Source organism: Sus scrofa, chromosome 6 (genome assembly GCF_054392235.1).
Source record: "Sus scrofa isolate SSC_HxYL_T2T_F1_AM1 chromosome 6, Sscrofa_HxYL_maternal_Yorkshire_Landrace_v2.0, whole genome shotgun sequence".
NCBI lineage: Eukaryota > Metazoa > Chordata > Mammalia > Artiodactyla > Suidae > Sus > Sus scrofa.
Genome location: NC_139388.1, coordinates 151,112,791 through 151,136,412, shown reverse-complemented (window position 1 = coordinate 151,136,412; position 23,622 = coordinate 151,112,791). Strand labels below are relative to the sequence as shown.

At 38.3% G+C, this 23,622-nt stretch overlaps 1 protein-coding gene across 4 annotated transcripts in view; it reads left to right on the top strand.

The window, feature by feature from the left end:
- PDE4B (phosphodiesterase 4B) overlaps window positions 1-23,622 on the top strand; it is a 552,462-nt gene that overhangs the window by 26,856 nt on the left and 501,984 nt on the right. The window contains exon 1 of one of the 4 annotated variants that reach the window (XM_084957909.1): window positions 15,174-15,228. The gene's annotated coding sequence lies outside the window, so the exon portion shown is untranslated. 4 annotated transcript variants of the gene reach the window in all.

The window sequence follows — 23,622 nt, the reverse complement described above, 5'->3', positions numbered from 1 at the left end:
AATAAAACTATAAGCTAAAAAAATAAAATGATAAAAGCATTTGATGTGTATATGGCAAAGATACATCCTTATTAAATAAAATGCACTTGTAAGTCAATGATAAAAATACCAATCTCCTGAAAGAAAAATGGGCCAAAACTATAAAGGAAGTCAATATAATAACTTGTACATATGGCTTATGTAGGGAATGGACCTTATTTCCCTGCCCCATATTTCCACATAGGAAGACATCAGACAGCCCATTTCCCCATTTCTCTTTCTGTCCTATGGGAGAATTTACTTATCTGATTTTAAGAACTTGGGGGAAAAAGTCACAGATGCATGGCTCAACTCTATTTTTTTCCCTTTGGATGCACCTCTGCTGTTTATATTTAGAAGAATCTTGGGATGTCCAGTTATTGTCTAAACTTAGGTGTATTCTTTTTTGATGAGACTTAAATGTTAAGAAACTTATTTTTAGGTTGGTGTGATTCCTGCTTCAATTTGTAGTGATTGTTAATGTACTCTCTGTGTGTGTGTGTGTCTGTGCGCGCGCACGCATGTGTATGTGAGAGAGAGACTAGAGAGACTGAGGGTGGGTATATGTGTGTAGAGTGCAATTAATTATCCAAAACCCTGACAGCTAATAAACACTTGAAAATGTTTTATTTCTCCATAGTGATCAAAGCAATGCAATTTAAAACAAGAGGGTACCATTTTTTTTTCCCTGCCACCAAATTGATAATTCACAAAAGGTTTCAGAGGAAAGATAGGTAGTATTGAAGAAATTGTCATGGAAGGATCTTTTAAACTGTAGGTAGAAATAAAAATTGGTATTGTTTTTTCAAAAGGCAAATAAATCATCCGTTTGCATCAAAAACCATAAAAAAAAGTTCATACTCATTTTCATCTTTAGGATAAAAATCTCAGGTAGTAATGAAAGGTTTATAAACAAGAATGTAAATCAGAGCACTATTTATAATGGGCAAAAGTGGGAAGCAACTTAATTGTCTAATGTGAAAATATTGTACTACTTACGTTTAAAGCCATAAAAAGCATTCTTTGAGGAGTATTTGAAGAATTGAGAAAATGCCTGTGATCAAGTATAAATTAGATAAAAGCAAGTTTAATACTGTGTGATCCTAGTTTTGTAGGCAGTCTTTCTCTAAGAAACACGTTTTGTAAAAAGCGTTTTTATGAAATTGTAATTTGAGAAAGAATTTTGTAACAAACAAAAACAAACATAGCCATAAAATAGGATATCGGGTGAGATTATTCTTGTTTTCTGGACTTGCAGCTGAGTTCAAAGCTGAGAACAAAAGTTAATTACCATGTACGCTGGAGAGATGGGTGCCTTTGGGGGGAGTACAGTATTCTGGAAGAGGGGCCCAGGGCAAGGGACATTATCAGGATGCCTGCTACCCAGAAGGCATCTAAAGCCAGTGTGTCATTATCAATCAGAGAAACAATAACCCAGAAAATGGTAGGGGAGCATGCCAGTCTCTCCCAGTTAAATCAGAAGAGGTTTTCCGCCCGTCTGTCAGAGGAATCACCCTTTAAGAGGAAGGAGGTGGGGTGTCAGGGTACCTTATTTCTGCAACTTTTAAGAGTTGACTCAAATCCAGCTTTACTGGTGGCAGGGGAATAGAAGAGCTTTGAATTCAGGTTAAGGCTGAAGTTTCAAAACAAAAGGACTGAGCTTTAAATATCAGAGCGAGACCGTTCTAATAATTGAAGGCTTATGTGTGTGTGTCAGTGGATGTGTGGTTTATTAAGGAGTCTTCACTCATCGCAGTGTACACAGGAATTGATTTTATTTTTTTCCAACTGGGACATGTCAAACTCTAGCCTTCCTTTGTTATGGCAACTCTTATTATGTTGGCTGAATTCTGTATAAAAATTTGCTTTTTTGAAAAAATAGAATTATCTTTGTGTTTTGTACATATATGAATGAGCAAAAAGAGCTAGAAGAATACACACTAAAACAATAATAGCTATCCTTTGGTAGTGGGATTATTTATGCATTATATTCACATATTGTCATCCCTATATTTTCAACATCCCTATAAATAAGTATAATTTATAATCTTACCACTATATATTATAAAAATGTCTTTTGCAAAACTGTAATTAAACATGATGTCTCTTGTATCACTTGATTTGCATTCTAGACAGATCCATGCACTATTGTCATTCTTTTGTTTTGTTTGTTTTTTTGTCTTTTGTCTTTTGATGGCTGCACCCATGGCATATGGAGGTTCCCAGGCCAGAGGTCACAACAGAGCTGTAGCAGCTGGCCTACGCCAGAGCCACAGTAATGCGGGATCCGAGCCACGTCTGCGACCTAAACCACCCCTCATGGCAATGCTGGATCTCTGACCCATTGAGTGAGGTCAGGGATCGAACCTGCATCCTCATGGATGCTAGTCCGGTTCGTTAACCACTGAGCCACGATGGGAACTCCACTGTTGTCATTCTTAAAAGATGAACACCTCAGGAAAATGTTTCTTCAGATAAACTTATAAGATTTCTTCTGTTAGATAAAAATATAGGGCCTCTTCTGCTTTATTTACCAGAACACAAAGCTAAATTCATTGCTCAGCTGTCACTGCACTGATTTTGCTCTCGTCACATCTCATCCAGAATGCCTTGGCAGCCTTCTAACTAGTCTCTGCTCCAGCCTCTTCCACCCTCAACACTGCTTTCTGAGGGATGTTTCTGGAATGCACATTTGGCTGTGGTTATTTCCCTGTTTAAAATTCACCCATAGCTTCATGTGTCCTAAAACCAAATCTGGGCCTGACACTCCAGGCTCTTCCCCTTAGACTCTACCTAAATGCCCACCTGTGTGTTTTGCTTCTTTCCTTATTTGCATCCTATTCCTTAACTTTATTAAATGACTCGCAATTTTTCTAGAATGCTATGATTTTTTTTATGCTTTTTTTGGTTTGTTTGTTTCTCGTGCTTTTTTTTTTCTCTTCCCTCCTTCATTCTTGCTACTGTCTCTTTCTTTGGTGAAAACTTCTAATTTTCCTTTAATGAGCTCAGTTTTACCTGGCAGAGAAATCTTTTTCTTTCTTGTCTTCCCAGTACGCTATGTACAAGACTGTAGTTTTTTGGTTGTCTTCCCTACAAATATTGGGAAATACTCAAAGATTAGAACCATGTTTTCTGCAATTAACTGAAGGCTTGAAATATGACAGATGTTTTATATGCCAGGAATTTTATTTTATTTATTAAAATTTTTTTTAAAAAAATTTCTTGCCTTTTTTGGGCTATACTGGTGGCTTATGGAAATTTCCAGGCTGGGGGTTGAATCCGAGGTGCAGTTGATAGCCTACGCCACAGACACAGCAGTGCAGGATCTGAGCTGCATCTGCAACCTCCACCACAGCTCATGGCAACGCCGGATCCATAACCCACTGAGCATGGCCAGGGATCGAGCCTGAGTCCTCAGGTATATTAGTTAGGTTCATTATTGCTGAGCCACAACAGGAACTCCAGCCAGGAATTTTATATACTCTGTCTTTTTTAATTCCCTGCAACATACCTAGGGGGTGGATGTTATACAGATAAAGAAATAGAAGTTTAGAGACACATATTTATTGTGTTGTTATTTGCTTTGTCTGAAACATTGCCAGTAGTTACAGCAGAAGGAAAAGGGACATGGACCCACGTGTTGGCTTTTGAATTTCTGCCCATTTCTGCCCATTTCATTGGCCAAACCAGGTCACATGACCACTCTAAGCACATTAGGGCAGGTATGTATAATCCTTCTATGAGGATGGCACCCGAGGGAAAAAAACAAAGTTTTAGCAAATGTTAACATAATCTACCATAGAGATTCTGTTTTCTTTACCACTGCCTATTCGGCACCAATTACTCCAGCTGGTATGTTGTAGATCTCCGTATTTGGTGACTGAACGAGTAAATGTCACAAAGCTAGTGGCTGTGCCAGAGCTGCGATTTGGTACGTTCAGCATCAGAGCCCATTCTGAATGCCTCTGCTCTTTGCCTCACTTGGTCCCAGGCGCTTCCTGCCATACCTCTTTCTCCAGTCTCTCTCTCCTCATCCTCTCCTGTATTTGCTTTTATTCTGTAAATAGCAGGGAAGTATTTGCAGTGCTGATTAAAGAAGAGAAAGAGTGACCTCAGAGGTAGAATGAGGCCAGAAATGTATAGTTTCAGGGGGATCAGGATAAGGGAAAAAATTCAGAAGGAACAGCTTGAGAGTAATAGCAAACATAGCAAGAGATTGGTTAGGAAAAAAGACTGTACAATCTGGTTAGCAAAGGTCTTTACTGTCAGATACTTCACTGAGGCCAAGGGGGCACATAAGTAAATGTTTCCAGATGGAATCGGACTTTAAAGGCAGAAGTGAGAGTGACAATATTTACCTTTCAGGGCATTCAGAATGAGACTGAGATTGGGGGTGGGAGTGCTGTCAAGATCCTCTAACTGGAGAGATACAGTTTTTTTTTTTTTTTTCCTGCAATATCTTCAAATGGTCTAGTTCTTCATTTTCTCAGCGATACAGAATGAAATATCTTTTAAAATGAAGAAGAGATTCTATCCTTGGATAACCACATAAACCTCCTTGAATGATGGAAACCAGTCTCTGTAATTTGCTCCAGAAAATAAAGTGGACCGTCAAATACTGTATGTTAGATAGGCACCTCGTGAAATTCTAGTAGTCTTGTTTTATAGGTAAGGTATAGTACGAAATCATAAAGATTCGTTGAAGGATTGCTTTCTCACTTAGGAGATTAGATTGTGTATCAATACAAGACAGTCAGTGGGGACGATAAGAATCACCTGAAGAGGGGATGTAGATGTGGGGGAACAGCACAAGTTTTAGGTAAAAATGGGCCTCTAGGAGTTCCCGTCGTGGCGCAGCAGAAACGAATCTGACTTGGAACCATGAGGTTGCAGGTTCGATCCCTGGCATCGCTCAGTGAGTTAAGGATCTGGCATTGCCGTGAGCTGTGGGGTAGGTCGCAGACGTGGCTCAGATCCCACGTTGCTGTGAACTGTGGTGTAGGCTGGCGGCTACCGCTCCGATTAGACCCCTAACCTGGGAACCTCCATATGCCATGGGTGTGGCCCTAAAAATATAAAAAAGACAAAAAAAAAAAAAAGATGGGTCTCTATTGTGTAGATTATTTTTACTTCTTGGATTTAGATTAAAAAATTTACAGTGCAACATTTACAGTGTTGTACCAATTTCTGCGATACAGCATAGTGACCCAGTCATATAAATATATGTGTGTGTCTGTCTATGTGTATATATATATATTCTTTTTCTCATCTCCCTTCATGTTCTATCACAAGTGATTAGATATAGTTCCCTGTGCTGTCCAGTAGGAAATAGTTTTCGTCTACTAACCCCACACTCCCAGTCCATCCCACTCTTCCTCCCTCCTCCTTGGCAACCACATGTCTGGTCTCTATGTCTGTGAGTCTGTTTCTGTTTTGTAGATTTAGATTTTAATTCAACCTGTATTCCTTGATAGCAAAGACCGTGGGAAAGTTAATTAATCTCTTTGATTCCTAATTTCTTCTTCTGCAAAGTGGGGATGATAATATTCACCTTGATATTTTATTATGATAAATAATGTTGGGTGTTCCTGTCATGGCACAGTGGAAAGGAATCAGACTAGTACATGAGGATGTGGGTTCAATCCCTGGCCTTGCTCAGGGGGGTGGCAATCTGGCAGTTGCCATGAGCTGCAGTGTAGTTCACAGATGTGGCTTGGACCCCATGTTTCTGTGGCTGTGGCATAGGCTGGCAGCTGCAACTCCGATTGGACCCCTAGCCTGGGGACTTCCATATGCTGCAGGTGCAGCCCTGAAAAGCAAAAAAAAAAAAAAAAGAAAAAAGTTTATTATAATAAATAATAATGCATGTGGAGTATTAGGAATATTGACAATCACTGGTGGCCCCAATGATGTACTAATTAAAATGATTACAGTGATAATTACTCATCTACTTTTAGCTCTTAGGGATTTGCAGGATAAGAGCAGTTAGAAAGACAGAATTTGATCAGCACTGATTTACTTTTAGATACTTCCTGTGTCCCTATAAGATAAGTCACGGAGGTCCCCGGTAAAAGAGATTTCTTTCCTCAGAGCCTCAGAATCCATTTAGCTACCTGAAAACTTCATACAAAAATTTCAGTTGCTCTGACCACAATTTGCACCCCCTACTGCTTGTGCAAATCCATTGGGGGGAGACGAGTGTTGAACAGGAGACAGGGCACTGTCCCTGGTGATGACTCCAACTTGATCACAGCTTGGTCAGGCACAGGGAACACAGCTCATGCTGCCCTTGGAAAGCGTAAAGTGGCATGTCATTTACAAACAGCAGCCTTTTTATTCTTAAGGTTGCAGGAGAGTAATTACCATGGCAACAGCTATCCCCTACAATGTAGATAAGCACAGGAATAGACATTGGTAGAGAGATTGGAAGTTTGGGAGGTTCTAATACTGTTACGATTTATTTAAAAACATTTTTATTTTTAAAGCAATTGAACAATTCTTTTGTCACATTTTCCCGGAAAGCAGAGCAGATGCCATATAATACTTCATAGGACTGGAAGGTACCTCCTGAAGAAATCTACTTTCTCTGGTCAAGGTCTTGAGAGAGATAAAGGTTCTCCATTTAGTGAAAATTAACTGAAAAATTAACTACTTTATTCCTTTACTATCAACAAGTGGTCTTGGTCCTGCTTGTACCTTAAATTTATCTTATTCATATTTCTTTCCCCTAGTCCAGTTCTTCTTCTAAATCCCCTGATTTAGAAGGAGGGTACCTGTTTTACTCTCTCTAGAAATGGAAGTTCAAAATTGAATGTCCTTTGATACCCCATCCTACAACCTAAAATGGTTGATTTTCAGCCAATTTTGTTGTCCTAATACAGTGACTGATACAGTGTGTATACGAGTCAGCCATGGAGCCTTTTAAAACTACTACTCCTAAAACCCATCCCTGGACATATTGTTGGGGTATGAGTATCTATATTTTGTATTGTGAAGGGTTCATAGGTATTTAAGAATAAATACAATATAAAATATAAAAACAAGGTATAGATATGGTAAAATGACTTTTTAAATCTGCTACACAGTTGACACATTACCAATAGAGCTGAAGCCTCTTGTGTACTACTGGTCTACCATTTCTTCCTCCCTTCAAGGGTAACTTCTATTCTGAATATTATCATTATCTTTTCTTTAGATTTCATCGTAGTTTTATTATAAATATGTGTCTTCTGAACCAATACATGGTCAAATTTCATTTGTTTGAACTTCATGTAAATATCAAACTGTCTGTACTCTGTGATTTGCTTTTTTAATTCTCCACTATAATTTTGAGATTCACCCACACTGGTGCCTACATCATTGGCTCATTTATTTAATATAAGGACCCCCATTTATGCCTATAGCCCATTTAATTCATCTGTTGCCTCATGGATGGATATTTATGCTGTTTCTCTTTTTTTCCATGGGCACATGTTACTCAGCTTTTTAGGGCATATACTTAGGAACAGAATTGCTGGACTGTAATCTTCACATTCACATTTTCAACTTTTCAAAATGATGCCACTTTCCCTCCACCCCCCGACCCATACTGGTTGTATCCATTTACTCCCAGTTGTACATGTGAATTTGTAGTGTCCCATGTCTCTGCCTTCGCTTGTTAATGCCCAAGCTTTTGTTTCTGTTTTGTGTTTTCATACTGGAGGATGTAAAGTAGAATCTCACAGTGATTTTACTTTGCTTTTTCCTGATAACTAATGAGACTGCGCATCTTTTCTTATGTGTCTTTACCGTTCTGGCTTTCTCTCCTGCAGACTTCGTGTTCTTCTCTTTTGCTGTACATCTGAATTTCAGAAATTCCACTGGTAATTCTGAAAGAAGCAGGGGGAAAGTGTAACTGTTTCTGTGTCTCTCGGTTCTATCCCTTCCTCATTGCTGTTACTGCACCTGTACATGTTCAGGCCCTTGTCACTTGAGCTCATCTCACCTATTTACAGTACTCTTCTCACTTCTCACTGTCTCTGAGCATCTGGTCCATTAATTCATTGGACCATTTTCTTCCTGGAACCCGGTTCTGACTGATTATCTGACTTCCTTGTTGCTGGCTTCTTATTGCCAGCAAATACAGTATGAACTTCTTGTGCCTTTTTGATTAATACCTGTCTATATATTGGGTACCTCTAGTTTCATCATATACCTTTTACTTCTGCTGGTACTAGTATCTTATTAATCTCTATATGAGTACTACGGTTTCTTCTTTCCATGCTTGTTGTAACATTTTGTAATTGTGTATAGTTTCCTTATTCTATTTACCACTTTCCACCTAGTGTTACCATTGTCTTTGCCAGGCAATGAATCTATGAAGGTACAATCCTTTATTTTATCCACATCTATCTCAATGCCTTTTATTTACTAGAGGAGAGTAATTTTTTATGGATGGATGAAATTGTGGAGTGGAAATAGAACCCAAGTTTCAAATTCAGTCTTATTTTTTTCTCTTTCTGTTCAACCAGGCAACTCCTCAAGGCCTAGAACTGAGTCATATGTATTGTATGTATGATTTATCTTTTTTTTCTTTTCTCTCTCTCTCTTAACAGCTGCAATTGTAGCATATGGAAGTTCCTGGGCTAGGAGTCAAATTGGAGCTACAGCTGCTGGCATATGCTGCAGCCACAGTAATGCCAGATCTGGAGATCTGAGCCACATCAGCGACCTGTGCGACCTGTGCCGCAGCTGACAGCAGCACCAGATCCTTAACCCACTGAGCAAGGCCAGGAATCAAACCTGCATCCTCATTCTTAACCCACTGAGCCACAGTGGGAACTGCCTATATGATTTTTCTTAACTAGAGTATCTTTCACATGCTTGGTGTGAAGATAAAAGCAGCTTGTGGGCTTTATTGATGTAGTTTTGTCAAATGTGTTTAAAATACTCAATAAATGTATCTTTAAGGTCAAGGATACTTTGAAAAAATTCTCAATCATAAGAAATAGTAAATGTTTTAGTGTGAGTTTGCTTAAAGAAAGCAGTTTAAATTTATTAGGAATTAAACCTGGTGATTAAGCCTTTTACAGTATTACTTATAAAAATATTGACAGGGCTCTGTGTGCAAAAAAAAAAAAATTAAGGGATTGATTATGAAGAAATATAAGGCCACACAAAAGAAAATCTTGGACTTGGAGAGTAGACTTATGGTTGCCAAGGGGGAGGGGGAGGGAGTAGGATGGATTGGGAGTTTGGGGTTGATAGATGCAAACTATTGACTTTGGAATGGATTAGCAATGAGTTCCTGCTGTGTAGCACTGGGAACTCTGTCTAGTCACTTATGATAATGTGAGAAAAAAAATGTATACATGTATGTGTAACTGGGTCACCATGCTGTGCAATAGAAAAAAAAATGTATTGGGGAAATAACAATTTAAAAAAAGAGAAATATAAGGCAATAAGACTGAATTTCTTATGTGACTTATAAATTGTCCCTGAAGTCATTGCTACATGAATGTTTCAAAAAGTATTTTTAGTGATGACATTATCACCTAAATATGTATATATTCTCCAAGAAAAATAGTCTATGTATAGGCAGTTTATTCATCAATAAAGTCCCTTGTTTAAAACCATTCTTGTCATTTTACAGTCTCACCCTATAGTAAACTCTTCTGGGTAGATTTTTGTGCTGTTGATTCTTTTTTTTTTTTTTTTTTTTTGTCTTTTTGCCATTTCTTGGGCCGCTCCTGCGGCATATGGAGGTTCCTAGGCTAGGGGTCCAATCGGAGCTGTAGCCACCGGCCTATGCCAGAGCCACAGCAACGCAGGGTCCGAGCTGCGTCTGCAACCTACACCACAGCTCACGGCAACGCCGGATCGTTAACCCACTGAGCAAGGGCAGGGATCAAACCTGGAACCTCATGGTTCCTAGTCGGATTCGTTAACCACTGTGCCACGACGGGAACTCCGTGCTGTTGATTCTGAATGCAACTTAGTTTGCTGCTTGTAAGCAGTAAGGAGGACCGGGCTCAGAAGTTCAAATGAATCAGGCTCCTTAGTGATACTTCATATCACTAGAATGTTACTTTAGTTGGTACCCACATCCATTGGGCTCAGCCTTTCTCTTACAGTGAAAGTAGAAAAATATGGCTGTTTTCTTTAATGAAATTTCCCCATAGCATCAGTAGCAGGCCTGTTTGGCTGGTGACCCCAAAGCATTTCTTATCCCTTTTTTCTTTTATATCTTGCCCTTTTGCACTGTAATTGGAAATCCAGATACTTGCATGTGACCCAAAGACATTTAGGGAAAGACTGTTGTGGAACTTCTGAGGAAGATAATTTGCTTCCTAATAACAAGGATGGGCATATGAAGAGTGGTCATTGGCATTGTCCCTTCCCTTCTTTCTTGGGATATTGTTGAGATGATACTGTATATGAATCTGTAGCAGTCATCCTGTGACTACAACGGCAAAAAGCCATCCCTCCAAGCTGAGGTGTGGAACACAAAAATGGAAAGAAGCTGGTTTATGATGATCCTGTAAAGAAATGGAAGGAACCTTGGAAATGTCACCTCCACATGTTGGAGTAAAAGATAATTGTCTTATTGTTTACTATTCATTGGATTTTCTGTTAATGGAAGCAGAACACATCCTAAGTGATAGAGTCAGGGTTGGAAGAGCCAGCCATCTGTAATTCTCTCTATAATCTTCTTGAAAACATCTATCTGTCTGTCTGTCTGACTATCCATCTATCTATCTGTCTATCTATCTGAATTTCAGCAACTTCTTGATGAGCTTTTTGTTATCTGTCCTGAAATGAGCTTCATGACACTCTCCCTTTAGGTCTTTTCCTGAGATTGTATAGCAACTTCTCACTCATTCTTTTTATATACTACCTCTTTCTGGCACTGGTTGTGAATACTCTTATGATGATGATGTTATCATCATTATGGAAATCTGACTCATATCCAAAATTTCATCAGTTTTTACATCCGGACTGCTATAAAATGTCTGTGCTCATCTACATGCAGGAATGTCTGGTTTACAGAAGAATTGCTAATTTTGCCACTTTCCTTCCCGAAGTCCACATTTTCTAGAAATTCATGACACATCTTACTTTGGAAAAGTTGCCATATTGAAGCTAATTTTACCCAGAAGTCCTTGTGATGCTTCCTTGCAAAATAAATTCAGTGGTATAAGTTGTTATTTTTTTATTTTTTTTAAGTTGTTATTTTTTTGTCCATGCTTCCTAACTTCCTGATGGAGCTGAATGGAATCATTGAACTTAATAAATTCATAGCTTCCCAGTGACTATGGGGCTTTTTATTCTAGAGCAGAAACAGTTTTCCTGTAAAGGTTTAGAAAGTAAATGATTTTGGCTTTACAGGCCCCACATAGTCAGTTTTGCATATTTTCCTTTGCTTTTGTTTTTATAACCTTTTCAGAATGTAAAAGCAGTTCTTAGCTCACGGATCATACAAAAACAAGGCATAGGTTGGATTCTGTCTGTGGACTGCAGTTGATCAACCCTTGTTCTAGAGGGTTATTCTGGACTATAAGGGTCCACAATCTCCAAAATAGAGGTAAAACAACTGAGAGTACTTAACTAATACATATTCAAGGAGATTCCCAACATATGGATACAAATTGTGCAGCTACTTTGTTAGAGCAGAAGTTGGGTTGGCTCCCTCTAGGCAGCTGTCCCATCCATCTCCTCACTAGACTTTGAGGTCTCTGAGATCCTTAGGGCCCACTTGTAGAACTCCTGCTAGTGACAAAACTCAATTTATAAACCACAGCTACAGGAAGATGGATTTTAGTTCCATCAAAGGAAATACTTTCCCTCAGTCAGAGATATCCAGAGATGGAGTGGGATGGAGTGTTAAAGCATTGATTGATTGTACTGGGCATAAAGGTAGAAGACTTGTGCTGTCATTGGTTGGCTGTTTCTAGCCCCAGAGTGTTTGATTTTTAGGTCTCTTTCAGTAGATAACCTCCTCTGGTATTCCTAACCTCTCCCTTATTTTGCTTTCTCTAATCAATCATTTCTTTTTTCATTCTATTAAAAATCTGTCTATTTACATCCAGGAGTGTGCTAGAACTAGCTTGTCCAAAGCCAAGAGAACCAAATTTTAAATTTTCAGGAATTTTTGGAGCAAGTTGTTAAACACAGATATTGTTAAGAGTTAAATCATGTAAATTGACAGTGACATGAATTTATATTAAAAAATAAGGTAATAATACCAAAACGTCATCATCACCTCCTAATTGCTTTGCAACGTTTCACTATTATTTATTTACATAGATCATGTCTGTAAGGTGGAAACAGACATAAGTGTGCTGCTGAAGGTATCTCCCAATTTTGCCTTCGGTGATGTATACTGGTAGCTTGAAATCAGCTATGGTGGGAGTATTTACGCCACAGAAATCATCCCCACTACAAGTCATGGTCTTCTTCCTGGAGAACTGCTTGTTAAACATTTACCAGCATCCCACTGTGTCCATCTATATGTCTTTCTGCCTCCAGAATTTAAGCTCTATGAGGATAGAGTCTCTTATGTTCACTGTTGTTGGTGCTCAGGAAATTGTTATTTATCAAATGGAGTAATAAGGCCCGCAGGAAGTTTAAAAGAAACAAGATGAGAGAAACCAGGGAACATGAGTAGGCAGGTTTTGATGAGGTTGAAATTGCTTTCTATTCTTTTGGCGGTGGCTGCCTAGGCTGTAATATACAGACGACACATGGGAAATGACACCTAACATCATTCAGTTTGCGTATAGGAATTATCCCTCCCTGTTCTCCAAAGAGATCTTTCCAAAGCAATCTCTGAGCCATCCATAAGTTCCTGGGGGAAATTTGATGTCTTTTCTTCTCTTGTGGTATTTAATGTAATTGACTTTGCAGGCAGGAGTGCTGATTTTGGGGGCAAGGAAATAAAATCTTCACTCAGAAAACCCTTAATCCCCAAAGCTCACTCTCAGAAAACCCAACAACAAGAAGATAAGGCTGAGATGTAGATTGACTGTCATTCCAGAGAAGCCAGTGCAGTTAGATGGCCATCAGGGAAGGCTGAGCAAAGGAAAATGAAGGCAAATCATAGCAATCATCTTAAAGAGTTTTCATTGAAAAGTTCCCTAGCCTGAAATCTATTGGTTATCTTAATGAAGTCACTAGAGGCACCACCACCTTTTGACCAGTTTGGATGCTGAAGACCAATCTGTAAGCCGTGTCTGGGCCGTGTTAGGTCTGCATGGGAATTAAAAGACTCAAATTAGTTTCCAATAATTAAACATCAGAGAATTTCAACTAATACTCTGTATTTCTGACTTCTCTTGAAAATGCAATGTATCCAGTAACTCTACACCTGTATTTCTACAAGGCAAAAATCCACTTGGGTTAAGTAACTCTACTCTCTTTGGCTGGGTCATATATTTTCCAGCTCACCACCTTGCCCTCCTTCTCCTGATGCACCGAAGTCCTGTACCTGGTCAGCTCAGCTTCACTGGGTTATTTGCCTGGTCCTTATATTCCTTTAATATTGTTGAACAGCCGTTTTCCCATGTAATATTGATGACCACTGACAATTGGATAGCTGACAGGCTACATTCTGTTGCTTAGTAGCCAGTAGTCCTTCTACTAGACTGTTAACCTCCCGAGTCTCATTTTTCTTTCTTTCTTTCTTTTTTTTTTTTGTCTTTTTAGGGCACACCTGCAGCATATGGAGGTTCCCAGGCTAGGGGTCTAATCAGAGCTACAGCTGCCACCCTATTGCAGAGCCACAGCAACGCCAGATCCGAGCCATGTCTGTGATCTGCACCACAGCTCATGGCAACGCTGGATCTTTAACCCGCTGAGTGAGGCCAGGGATCAAACCTGCAACCTCATGGTTCCTAGTTGGATTCATTTCTGCTGCACCATGATGGGAGCGCTTCATTTTTCTTAGGTAGAAGTAACGTGCTTAGCCAAGGGATCACTAAGGCTTCATATTGCTCTGGGGTTCTGTGCTTACAAGGAACAACCTAAACACTTAGACTCTTCTCTTCTCTTTTGTTTCCCACTCATCTTTCTCTCCATCTCTATCAGTCTGTTTATCCAAAAGATTATTTTTCTCTTACTGTATATTTTAGACCATGATGCCCAATGGGTTATCTGTGGTAGAGGAAAAGAGTGTGGGACTTGATGGAAGTAAAGGTGCATATTTGACCTTCCATTCTCTATTCTTCTTATAAGAGAGAGCATTTGCTTTGTTTAGAGTCTTTCCTGGGCTCGAAACAGTAAAAACAAACAAACAAACAAACAAAAAGAAAGCAAAACTCCACCCTATTTTCTGAGTATAATTTGCTCATAATATTTAAGAGGTCAGTTGCTGAAAATGTTCATTGTGTTTTTTTTTTTCTTTTCATCTTCTAGGGCCACACCCGTGGCATATGGAAGTTTCCAGGCTAGGGGTTAAATTGGAGCTGCAGCTGCCGGTCTACTGCATAGCCACAGCAATGTCAGATCCTTAACCCACTGATCGAGGCCAGGGATTGAACCTGCATCCTCATGTGTACTAGTCGGGTTCATTACTGCTTAGCCACAGTGGGAACTCCTTATTGTATATATATATATATATATATATATATATATATATGTGTGTGTGTGTGTGTGTGTATATATATATATATATATACATATATATGTATATATATGTATATATATATATATATTTGTCTTTTTGCCATTTTCTTGGGCCGCTCTCATGGCATATGGAGTTCCCAGGCTAGGGGTCCAATCGGAGCTATAGCCACTGGCCTACGCCAGAGCCACAGCAACGTGGGATCCGAGCTGCGTCTGCGACCTACACCACAGCTCACGGCAATGCAGGATCCTTAACCCACTGAGCAAGGCCAGGGATCGAACCCGCAACCTCATGGTTCCTAGTTGGATTCCTTAACCACTGCGCCACGACGGGAACTCCCCTTATTGTATATTTTTTTAGGTGGAATATAACAGCTAGCCAGGTCTTTGTCATCAAGCTACAGTGATGATAGGTATCCTAGACCTGCATATATAAAGAACAAAAACTATTTGCATTTTTCTCTCTAGTCTACATAAAATATAGGATAGAGTAATTAGCACATCTAATGGACAGCTTTTGAAACAGTGTTTCTCTAACTTGGTTCACAGGGATAAAGATACTGTCTCCAATATGCTAGCTTCTGCCATAGCCTGAGGACCAGATGTAAGGTAAAAACTGATGGACAGCTTTGTTGAGAAATGATTTTGTTTTCAGCACATCTGATGTAGTATACTTTTGTGATGACTTTTCTCTATTTGGATATAAAATATCATTATAAAAATAAAATACCTTTTTTAATGTTTAATAGCTAGATGAAATATGCATTATTATTTGTGTGAAGATTTTTTTCCCCTCTCAATTTTTCTGTTCAAATTAGAAGTGTATCTCTAGCCAGTGAAGCCTCCATATGTAAATTGTATTTAACGTGCCCAAGAATTGGCATTCTTTTCTGAACAGGAAAGGTATTTCACTGATGTTTTGGCTATTTTGTGTTCTAGATCATAATGATAAGAAATTTAATTGCCTCCTGATTGCAGAGGATAATGCTAGAAATTAAGTGGAAATGAAAGCTACAGTGAAAGACATACTTTCAAGATTTAATAAGGTGTCTAATTTAGAAACAATTTTGCTTGTACAATTTACAGTTAGATCCTAGTGATTATTTCTTCTTCCTCTAGATTGTAGCATTTTTTTTCTTTTCCATTTCTTTCTTGCAGGAGTATATGGCACTAGTGATCCATCTAGCCCTGGGAGATGACTTGAAAATACCTGTTTACTCTAATTGCATTCATTCCTTTACTTTCTTTTTCTTTCAACAAGAAAGGCAGGAAAAAAAATCTTATTTTCCTTGGATTTTTGGAAAAGCTCTTCTAATGTTAACCATTCCCACTGATTTGTAAGCTCTTGGGTTTCTGTTGCTTAAAAATGACAAGTGCAAGCAAAGATTTTTGTGCCACCAAAAGAGACCTTGAAGCTAATAAATGCTTCATATGATTTCATTGTGTTAAATGATGAGCTTAAAAAGGTTGTACTAGGGAAAATAATTGATTTCTGAAACTCGTTGTAACTAGTGGCTTGTTCAGTAGGCATGGGTAAGATAAGAAATTTTGCTCCATCTTTTAGGATTTGGAAATAACTGTAACAACTGAAGTTAAAATCCCTACACTGAAATCTGTATACTTTTTACCTTTAGCTTTCTAAGATTAGATCTGAGTTCTTTTGTCAGATGCATATTTTTCTGTGATTTTTAAATATAGAAAAAAGGAGAAATAAGCAAAATGAAGTTAGTATATGTGCATGTTAAAAAATATGAAACAAAAAAAGATGATCAAAATTAAACTGTGGAATCTGTCCTTAAAATTCAGTTAATAAATGTCTAATCATCAGGAAAAAAAAAGAAATAAAAGGCATCACAATTGGAAAGAAAGAAGTAAAATTGTCTCTATTTGCAGATGAGATGATTTTACATAGAGAAAATCTCAACAGCTCCACCAAAAACTTGTTAGATCTAATCAATGAATTCAGTAAAGTTGCAGGATACAAAATTCAACATTCAAAAATCAGTAGTTCAGGAGTTCCCGTCATGGCTCAGTAGTTAACGAATCCGACTAGGAACCATGAGGTTGAGGGCTCGATCCCTGGCCTTGCTCAGTGGGTTAAGGATCCTGCATTGCCGTGAGCTGTGGTGTAGGTTGCAGACATGGCTCGGATCCTGCATTGCTGTGGCTCTGGTGTAGGCCAGCGGCTACAGCTCCGATTCGACCCCTAGCCTCGGAACCTCCATATGCCATGGGTGCGGCCCTAGAAGGGGCAAAAGACCAAAAACAACAACAACAACAACAACAACAAAAAACAGTAGTGCATCTATACAATAACAGTGAAATTATCTGAAAAAGAAAGAAAATGATCACATTTACAATAAAAAAATAGTTCTATTAGTTAATTATACCTCAGCAAATATGGTAAGGATTATGGTTTAAATTTATATATGTATGTATGTATAAAACTATGGGAAATATGAAAAAGTTGTAATAGAAGAAAAGGAATATAAATTCTTCAAAAGAAGTGTAGATTAAACAAAGAGGCTATATTCAATATAGCACCCTTTAAACTAATTAATTTAAAAGAATAAAAATGTAACAAGGCAAACGTAGTTATGCTTTTTAAACTTGATGCAAAAAAATAATGACTAATTGGATTTAAAAAGAATGATTTTCTTAGGACATTAAAACATTATCTTGAATAGTTTTTCTTTTATTATAACCTGTTAGAGTCTAGTTGGTTTGTTTTAGAATCTTTCAATATTATAATTAGCATTAACAATACCAAAAAACTAAAAAGCAACAGGTTGATAATTCCATCTGGAAAATAGAAGTAACAGTGAAAAAAATTTCAAGAAAGTATGAACCGTTTAAGGGCATGTACCACCTCTTACATTGTTTTAACCAAACCCTTAGGTGTACTCATTAGTTACCAGGCCCTGTGACTGGGCACTGGATGAATTAGACACACTTCTGGTCTCCAAGGGCAGATGAAGTAGTTAGCTTTGTTCCTTGTGCATGTGTTATTCATCCTGTACTTTTAACACCTAGAACAAAGCTCAACACATCAAAAGCTGTCAATATCTGCTTGTTGCATTGAATCAAATATTAGTTTCCCGAGGGAAAAACTAAGATTTTGAAATCACTAAGTTGAGTCATGTTTAGGGCTCTTCAGAAATTTTGTAAATGGAAGAAACATAGGGGTAGGATCTCTCGAACTTTCTGGGATGCAAATTTATTTAACAGTATTCCAGTAATAGCATTGCACTTAGGTGTTTACAGTGTTAAACATTTCTATTTGTTTTAACACTTAGTATAGTGGAAAGGCAGGAAGGAGTCTGTGGGTAAGGTACATTTATGATCCTGGGCAAGTGCCTATCATCTTTGAACCTGAGATTTTTCATCTTTAATGTAAGGGCCAAAGAAAGTTTCTTAATCTGAAGTTGGAAATGACCTTAAGGGAGACCTCGAATCACTTTAAATGGTACACAAAATGATGTGAGGATTTTGAGAATATACATGTTTTTACCTGGAGAAGAATTTCAATAGATTCTCAGGAATCTACACCCAAGTTTTCCTTCTACAACCCAGGTTTAATTTCTGGTCTAAATTATCTTTAAAGTTTATGTTACTTTAAAAAATAGTCTTCAGTGTAACAGGCAAACATTTTACTCAGTAGATTAAAATTAGGAAATAAAACTTTCAGCTTGTTATTATACAGAAGAAATTCCATTTTGAGTTATTCTCTTTTTCCTACCCTATTCATATAACCAACCCATCCAGCTGCTAATGAACATTTATGGATGACGGTTACATTATTTTGAACTATTGTAATGAAGGAGAATAGTGAGTATGAACCAATATTTTTCTTCAAAGAATCCTGACTAAAACCCAAAGACTAAATCAGTCTAATCTTTCATTTCAGTGTAGTCATGGAGATGAATCTTATACCATGGAAAATTAGGGGGAAGCTGTATTTAAGACTCTACTGGCTATCAGTGAAATATAGTATTAATTCTAGTTGATATATTAAGGAGATATTTCCAAAGTGTTAATCCATTCATACATGTCTCATTTATTGAGCACTGACTATATGCCAGGCACAAAAATACACTAAAAATTAATATATGGTCTCTCAATGTTAGGGACTGTTGTAGCATAGGAAACAGACACAGAAACAAATCATTCTAGTGGTGTGATCCAGTATTATAGTTCAGATATGAAAAAAAGTGCATGAGAAAACAGAAGAGATACTCTAAGCTGACCCATAAAGTGGCTCTCAGTGGTCTTAAGTCTAACCAAGTGCTACAGTAAATACACAACTAGAACATGGGACAAAATATATTGCATCAAAATTTGCTCTGAAGTTTCATGCCACTTTTGAGGACAGGGAGTTCTCTGTCATGTATGGGGAAGGGAGTATGAGGGAACTATCCAAAAACGGTTTCGTGAAAGGTCTAGAACCATGATGGTGGTGAGAATAGTTCCGATGAGCAGAGAGGGAGGAGCAAGTGCGTTGGCTAGAGACATTTGTGACACATCTGTGTTTCCCTGAAGCAAACATCTAACAAGGTTAGAAAAGTAAAGCAAGGTCAAGGACGGAGTCTGAACCTTTCTGTGAGGTAGTGAGGAATTTTCTTATGGATTTATGAACAAGGGGGAAAGAAATAGAACTCTGAAGCTTAACCTGGAGTGAACTGAAATGGGAGGAGGGCCAAAACAAGACAGCTGCTGTAGCAATAGTCTGGTGAGAAGTAGTGAAGAGCTAGACGGAGGTGAGGGCACTGGGAACAGAAGGCAGGACCAGGTTTCTGTGGCATTGCAGGGGTGGAAGCAGCAGAATCGGACAGCTGCTGAGCAAAGAAGAGGCAAAGATGAGTCAGGGATTTTGCACCTGGGTCACTGGGAGGAGGCTGTGGCTGTTGGCAGAAATGAGAAAGTCAGAAGGATGAATTGTATGAGGAAGGAGAGATGGTAGTGAGTTTAATTCTTATTGAGGTCAGAGTAGATGAGATCAGTTACATAAAGTTTGGGAGCAGGGAATATGGGCTGGATTTTGAAGGACAAACTGAATTTGGGTAGATGCAGAGTGAGGAGAGAGTTGGATATTCCAGGCATAAGAACTGCCATTCATGGAGGCTTATTTAAGCAAACCATAATAAGGAATATGATTAATTTAGCAGATACTTACTGAAATTTGCTGGATTGTAATTTCTGTAAAGTCAGGGATCAAGTTAATCTGATTTGTCATTCTGAGATGGCATAGTGCCTAGCATTTGTCATGTGCTCAGTAAACGCTGAATAAAAAAATGAAGACCAACTCCATGCCCAGCATTGTCCAAAATACTGGAAATATTGTGAGCTCATAGTCAAAGAGCTCCCATTCAAAGGGTGTGTGTGTTTGTGTGTGTGTGTGCTCAGAAACATACTCAAATCCCTTAACATAGTCCCAGAAAAATCCTTAAGAAATATATTTTAAAAGATTCATTTTCTGGCTTCTTCTCCATCATTTGGCTTCACTCCTCGGAGGCTAGATACTCTTAATTCCTCCATGGGAAACTTTGCCCTTTTCTTTCCAAGGTACAGCTATTAAAGAGGCAGTGAAAATTCCCCCTACTAAAGCCAGCTGTGGCTGTGAGAGGCATCCTATATTAACAGCTAAAAACATTAGCTATATCTTGGACTTTCAACTTTTCCACTTTCTGGCTATCTGACTTGGGGTGTATTTGTTAGAATATCTAAAATTGAGTTTCTTCATCTGAGAAATAAGGCTAAAAGTTCATAAGAAAATATGTATATTTAATTACTTTGCAGGGTTATTTTTAAATTAGTAGATGTTGAAAAACAGAACATATTTTTCAAAGTTGCTTTTTTTCTTACATTTGCAAATGAGAAGTTTTGTACTCAAACATATCATTCTTCCAAATTTTAAGGATAAAAAGTATATTTTAAAAGAAGTAATCTAAAATTTCCTTTCAGTTAAATATAATTATTCTAAAAACGGCATATCTTTGCATATGCTTGCATGGTGAAGTTGAATATTACTTGCCTGTTTCTAGAGTGTGACATACGTGGAAATAAGACAGAGACAGTTCTGGTAACAGAGTTGCCATATAAGTTTTATAGGAGTGGATGAACTTAGGTTTTTTTGTTTGTTTCTGGTAGGTGAGTTTCTTTTTCCCTGGTTTTGACTTTTATTTGACCTTGAGGGAAACAAAGTATCATGTCACTGCATGTATCTCAAATATTTCTTAACCGTGTTTTCAATATGAAATCATAATGCTTGGTATATCTGAAGCGCCTGACATCTGGCATTCGTAAATTGCTTTATGAATGTGGGTTTAGTCCTCCTGGGCAAGATGGCAAAAGCAGTCAATAGCATAAGAGTGGTTATTGGATACTAATGATTGTCCTGGTGCTGTAGGGGTGCTGTAGGAGATAAAATTGAGAAGGACGATTTTTTCTATGCTTTCAGGTAGCCTACAATTTAGTCGGGCAGTCTAAAAGCAATAATTTTTGGAAGAGGACTAAAAATAGTACACACGGGAGTGTTCAGGTCTGCTTGGGCAATGGGTCTAATGTTACTAAAGAAATGTGTTCTCAGAGCTGGAGTCTTAGCATTGTGTTCTCTTAGACAGATGGAAGCTTTCCAGTTAAACCAGTTAACTCATTACTATTACCGTGGCAGCCAAAAATGGTCTACCAACTCATTTTGTGTTGGACCTGAAGTTGAAAAAAATTGAAACAAAACAAAACAAAAACTAATTTGAGTTTCTTTTCTTTTTTTTTGTCTTTTCTAGGGCCACACCTGCAGCATAGGGAGGTTCCCAGGCTAGGGGTCCAATCGGGGCTGCAGCCACCGGCCTACGCCAGAGCCACAGCAACGCCAGATCCAAACCATGTCTGTGACCTACACCACAGCTCACGACAACGGTGGATCCCCAACCCACTGAGCAAGGCTAGGGATCGAACCCACAACCTTGTGGTTCCTAGTCATGAAGGGAACTCCTAATCTGGGTTTCTTGCAACCCCTTTTATCACAAGAGTTTTGTTACAAGACTGTTTAGTGACCCAAACCAAAAGGCTGCTTTCTATAACATGTAGCTTATTTTCCCCTGACCATATTACTTGAAAGAGCAACAACTAAAAAAGGAGATAAAAAGAATCGGGAGAAAGACACAGGACATTCTCTTCTGCTTCTCAGCTCAAAAGTAAAAAAAGATGTGGTAAGAGTTTCCGTCGTGGTGCAGTGGAAACGAATCTGACTAGAAACCATGAGGTTGCAGGTTCGATCCCTGGCCTTGTTCAGTGGGTTAAGGATCTGGCATTGCTGTGAGCTGTGGTGTAGGTTGAAGATGTGGCTTGGGATCCTGTGTTGCTGTGGCTGTGGTATAGGCCAGCAGCTCTAGCTCCGATTCAACCCCTAATGTGGGAACCTCCATATGCTGAGGGTGTGGCCCTAAACAGGCAAAAAAACCCCACAACCAACCAAACAAACAAAAGATGTGGTATATGTGTGTGTGTGTGTGTGTGTATATATATATGGAATTATGGGATATTCACTATATATATATGATATTCAATATGTAGACAATGGAATATTTAATATATATACAATATTCAATATATATACAATGAAATGTTCCATAAAAAGGAATGAAATAATGCCACTTGTAGCAATAGGGATGGACCTAGAGATTACCATACTAGATGAAGTAAGTCAGAGATAGATAAACATTGTATTATATCACTTACATATGGAATCTAAAATATGACACAGACTTATTTACAAAACAGAAACAGACTCACAGACATAGGAAGCAAATTTATGATCCCCAAAGGGAAAAGGGGGGTGAGGGGTAACTCAGGGGTCTGAGATTAACATATACACGTTACTATGTATAAAATAGATAACCAACAAGGACCTACTGTATAGCCCAGGGAACTGTATTCAATATCTTGTAATAACCTATAATGGAAAATAATCTGTGTAAGTCTGTATTGATATATATTTCTGAATCACCTTGCTGTACACCTGAAACCTTGTGATCAATTATACTTCAATTAAAACATTTAAAAAATAAGATGGTGTGACCCATTGGACAGCTTTTCAAAAGAGAGGCGGAAGAATGGACTCGTTTTCATTTTAGAATTGTTAAGGAATTCTGAGGGGAAAGCAATGTATAAGCAATTGTGGTTAGGTGTAGTTGTTCTTAATTTTATATCTCTTCAGTAGGCTGTGGTTTGACATATGCAATGATTAACAAACCCCAAGACAGTCTCAGCTCTTGACTTTGCAACTTCAGTGGAGAATTCTGCTTACCCCCATTTTGCTAAGGGACCCCCTCCACCTATAATTTTTGTGCTCTGAGTTTCTTTGCCATGACAAATTGTTTTTAATTAGTATTGCAAACAATTTTTCCTTCTCTGGGTAATAAATACCTCAGCATCCAACATAACCTCCAGCGTAACATCTTTGGCAGTTTTCAGCAGTGGGCTTATTATGTGACATAGTTCTTTCCACAGGTGTCAAGACTTGTAAATGATTTGTTGAGGAATATACATTCATTGCAGGATAAATATGAAATACTTTTATGTTTTCAAGGCTAAATTTTTAACCATGTTACATGAAACCCCCATTAGCATGTCTTAACAATACCTTGGATAGATTCTATAGCTTTCTGGTTGTTTTCAGCTACTAAACTTAGTTTAATCTAGTTTAAAACTTCACTTTCAGATCTGAATCAAAGCTCCCTTCACCTAGAGTGTGGGCTTGAGCTGTAACCCTGACTTTATTGTGCGGGATGAGGCATGTCTGCCTCAGAGATACCTTCTCTGCTTTACACTTCAAGGTTAAGCTCCTCTGGTTTTGGAAGAGGTGGACAGAATGAAGGAAGACCGAAGTCTTGGAGTATAGCTGGTTTTACCTTGGTGACACTGGAAAGTGCCTTTGCTGTCATTATCATCCATCCTGGGTCTGGCTAATCCCAGTGGCCTGTTAGTGTACAGGGATGTCTAAGT